The following is a 5,083-nucleotide window of genomic DNA, read 5'->3' as shown; positions in this document are numbered from 1 at the left end:
CCTGGGTTCCACCTTTGTGCCTTTTGAACCATGGCTTGCTCCATACTCTTACTGTTTACATAACTGCCTTTCCTGCTGGGTCTCAATCTCTTCGACAGCAGAGGCTGAATTTTGTTTATCTGTAGATCCCTGGTGTCCAGCACCATTTCTGGGTCTTAAGGGGAGCTCAATAAACATTTGATGCAAAAACAACAACAACAAAAAAAAAAACCACAAAAAGCAAAACCATGAAATGTTTACCCTGTTATTTTCTCAGAACATTTCTTTCTCCCCGCCCTCTCCATATCTCTCTCTGCATACATAAAATGGTTTACTTACAAGGTCATTTGTAGCATTTCCAAATCTGCAGAAATAAACTAAGGTGGTAAGAGTTTCACAGCAAAAGTATCACTCCAAATACTACATAGCCAGCATCTCCTGAATGATTCTTTAAATGCTTCTGGTCTTGATACATTGCACCACTCATAATTGAAGGAATGGACCTTCTTGCTCTGAGAAAACGATATGAACAGGCCCATTATTTCTTAGAGAATCCATGAATCTATTCAGTGATGTAACTTTAGGGAAAAAGCTTTGTATTTTAAATTAGGTGGTAGAATTACATATGTGCTGTGTCCACATACAGCCCATATTATCAGTGAAAATGAGTAAGTACTGCACCTGGGGTAAATAGTACCTTCTGTATGTCCAAGTGATCTGTCTGAATACTTAAAATACATTCATTTTTCTGCTCTAGTTTTATAGCAAGATCCTTAAAACCTGTTGTTTTAGTTATCTGTTGTCATATAACAAGTAATCCCCAAATCTGTCAACTTGAAATAGCAAACCTTTATTATCACAATTTCTGAGGATCCAGGAGCAGCTAAGCTGGGCGGTTTTGGACCAGGGTCACATGAAGTTGCAGTCAGGCTGGGGTTGGAGGAGTCCTTTACAAGCTCTTTGAGGCGGCTGTCAGCCTAAGGCTTTAGTTTCTCACCATAGGGCTGCTCAGACACAGCAGTTGGCTTCTCCCAGAACAGTGATGGAAGTCTTTTGAATCTCCAAAGTGATATATTGTCACTCTACTATATTCTCTTGGTTACACAGACTAACCCAGGTACAAGGGTGTGGATACCGAGAGGCAGCAGGAATCACTGGGAGCCAGTTTGGAGACCGGTTCCTCGCCTAACCCACTAGGAAACATGAATTATTGGCAGACTCAATTTTATAAAAAATATCAAAATGGACAAATTAAAAAGACTTGTAAGAATTACATCTTTCCCTTGTATCATTATTAATGTAGAAAGTCCAAAATGAGAGCACTTAGGAAGTACATTTCTTTGGGTGACAAATTTTCAAGCTTGTGCTTCCTCAAGGTAACTGTCATACCTACAACTTAAGTTCAAAAGGTTTTATCAAGATTTCTCAAAGTAGATCTCTTAAACTATGTCCTTCAACCATTATGTGAAAAGCTAAGAAAACAGTTTCTATTGGACTCTCTGGGCTAGGTGCACCTCTCCTCACAGCTTACCCCTCCCCTATGCTGTTAACTGCTGGTTCTCTCTCTGCCTCCCACCATCCCCAGACTAGAAGCTCCCCAAGGGCTACTACTGGGTCTTTACTCACTTTGGTATACTTAGAGCTTAGTACAGTGCCTAGCATATATTAGATACTCAATAAATATTTGTTGGGTAAAGGAAGTAGAAGCTATCTTCAGGTGGACTTGAAACACTACTTTTCTAGTTGTTACTGGTAGCCATTGATAGTGTGATGTTGTACTCACTGGTATGGAATAAAATCAATTAGTCGCAGCAAAATTTCTGTTCCCCTGGATGTAAATTTGACTGTAGAAGAAGGTCTTGTTTTCACAGATTTTTGGCCTTTTTTTTTTTTTTAAGATTTTATCTATTTGAGAGAGAATGAGAAAGAGCAAAAGAGGGGGGGAAGGTCAGAGGGAGAAGCAGACTCCCCACTGAGCAGGGAGTCCAACATGGACTCCAGAATCATGACCTGAGCCAAAGGCAGTCGCTTAACCAACTGAGCCATCCAGGCATCCCTGGCCTTTTTTCAAGTACAGTTAAACACTACTACAGTGAGAAAAGCTGGACCTTATTTTCACGAATTACCAGAAAGGCACTGAATATGCACTTATCCCCTGCTTTGTCTCAATGAGGTTTTGAAGTAGCCTATACAGATACCTAAGATAAGGAATAGCATGGTTGAAATGAATATGGGAGGGGGGAAAGAACAAAATAAAGAATGAGGATATAAAGTAGAGTGAAAACTGAAGGGGGAGAAATTATTCTATGCTCCCCTGCATGTATGGCTCTAAGCTTTCTAATAACCAAGACAAAATCTGAATCAGTTACCACAGTCCATGTCCATAAGATTAATAATAAATTATAGAGATGTATGGGAACTTAATAGGAATTTCTCTCAGGGCTTTTTAAAAAGTGTCTGGTTTGTTCCACTCAATTTTGCTGTAAGCCTAAACTTGCCCCAGAAAATAGTCTTTAAAAAATGTATTCTGTATGATCAATGGAGTCCTGAGTATCTTCTTTTAAAAAGTATACAAAGTAGGGGCGCCTGGGTGGCTCAGTGGGTTAAAGCCTCTGCCTTCAGCTCAGGTTATGATCCCAGGTTCCTGGGATCGAGCCCCACATCGGGCTCTCTGTTCAGCAGGGAGCCTGCTTCTCCTGTCTCTCTCTGCTTGCCTCTCTGCCTACTTGTGCTCTCTGTCTGTCAAATAAATAAATAAAATCTTTAAAAAAAAAAAAAGTATACAAAGTAGATGAAAGAGATTAACAGCATTTGTAAAACTGGAAAGGGCAAGCAAAGATTTTTTATACTATTTGCTCTATTTTTATGTATGTTTGAAATTTCCCACAGTATTTTTTTAAAGAATTGTTTATTTATTTATTTATTTTAGAGTGCAAGCAGCGGGGAAGGGACACAGAGAGAGAGAGAGAGAAAATCCTTCAAGCTGACTCCCCACTGAGAGTAAAGCCTGACTCGGGGTTCCATCTCACGATCCTGAGATCATGACCTGAACAGAAACCAAGAGTCAGACACTTAACTAATTATGCCACCTAGGTGCCCCCACAATGATTTTTTTAAATATTATATTTATTTATTTATTTGATAGAGACAGTGAGAGAGGAAACAAGCAGGGGAGGAGGGAGAGGTAGAAGCAGACTCCCCACTGAGCAGGGAGTCTGATGCGGGGCTTGATCCCAGGACCCTGAGATCATGACCTGAGCCAAAGGCAGATGCCTAATGACCAAGTCACCCAGGCATCCCCCCACAATAATTTTTTAAGTGTGTTTTTTTAGTAGCATTTTTATTAAAGTCAAGAATTGGACTTAATATTCATTCTGACCCCAAATCTTTGGTATTGTATTAGCTAATGCTATACAGGATAAGAAATGCAACAGAGGGCTGGAAAGGAAAACATAAAATTTGTCATTTTCAGATCTTTTACTGATCTGTACAGAAAACCCAAAAGCATCTATGAATTATTAGGACTCACAGGAGTAGAATGAAGGTTGCTCAGTATAAGACAAACATACAAATATCAAGAGTTTCTAGGGGCGCCTCAGTTGGTTAAGCGTCTGCCTTCTGCTCAGGTCAGGGTCCTGGGACTGAGGCCCGCATCTGGCTTGCTGCTCAGCGGAAAGTCTGTTTCTCCCTCTCCCACTCCCCCTGCTTGTATTCCCTCTCTTGCTATCTCTCTCTGTCTCTCTGTCAAATAAATAAAATATTTTTTTAAGTGTTTCTAAATACCAGTAACAGTTAGTTTTAAAAATATAATAGGAAAAAAGAGCCTTCGTATGACAGCATCAGAAACTATGAACTACCGGGGCGCCTGGGTGGCTCTGTGGGTTAAAGCCTCTACCTTTGGCTCAGGTCATGATCCCAGGGTTCTGGGATGGAGCCCCACATTGGGCTCTCTGCTCAGTGGGGAGCCTGCTTCTTCCTCCCTCTGCCTGCCTCTCTGCCTACTTGTGATCTCTGTCAAATAAATAAAATCTTAACAAAACAAAACGAGAAAAAAAAAAAAAAAACTATGAACTACCTGGAGTAAAGCTTTGAATTAATGGAGAAATATGCTGTGGTTGTGAAGGGTTAGGCTCAATATCCTAAAAATGTCAATTCTCCCAAAATTAATTTATAAATGTAATTCCAGTGGGATTTTTCTTTGACAATATAAATAAAAAGAACTGATAGATTTCTGAGGAAATTTAAAGTTTTAAGAATTGCCAAGAACTTCTGCAAAAGATAAAGGACGGACTTGCTCCATCAAACTTCAAGGCTTCAAGAAAGTTATAATGACTTATCATTATTTTGTTTTTAAGATTTTATTCACTTATTTGAGAGAGAGCATGAAGAGGGGAAGGACAGAGACTTCCTGTTGGGCAGGAAACCCCATGCTGTACTTGATCCCAGCACCCAGAGATCATGACCTGAGCTGAAGGCAGACACTTAGCCAACTAAGCCACCCAGGTGCCCCAAAAGCTATAATGATTTAGAACACAGTATTAGAGCAGAGATAGACACATACATCCACATACAAAAGAGCTCAGAAATCAAGCACCTGTGGGATCTTGGTACGTTGTAATATAGATCTCATTACATCATAAGCCATGGAGAAATAATTCAATAAATATTTTGAGGACAGTTGAGTTTTTGTATGGAAAAAATAAAAGCCAGTCTTTATATAAAAAATTAAATGCCGGGCGCCTGGGTGGCTCAGTGGGTTAAGCCGCTGCCTTCGGCTCAGGTCATGATCTCCGGGTCCTGGGATCGAGTCCCACATCGGGCTCTCTGCTCAGCAGGGAGCCTGCTTCCCTCTCTCTCTCTCTGCCTGCCTCTCCGTCTACTTGTGATTTCTCTCTGTCAAATAAATAAATAAAATCTTAAAAAAAAAAAATTAAATGCCAAGTAAATTAAAGACACATTATTAGGGAAAAAAAGAGGGTGGGACAAGTAATTGTTTGACCTTGGTGTTGGGTTAATTTACAAAGGTAAAAATAAATTCTACTATATTAACGTTAAAAACTTATGCAATGAGGGCGCCTGGGTGGCTCAGTGGGTTAAGCCTCTG

This window comes from Neovison vison, chromosome 6 (assembly GCF_020171115.1).
Source record: "Neovison vison isolate M4711 chromosome 6, ASM_NN_V1, whole genome shotgun sequence".
Lineage (NCBI taxonomy): Eukaryota > Metazoa > Chordata > Mammalia > Carnivora > Mustelidae > Neogale > Neogale vison.
The sequence above is the reverse complement of the archived record's forward strand: the minus strand, read 5'-3'. Positions refer to the sequence as shown.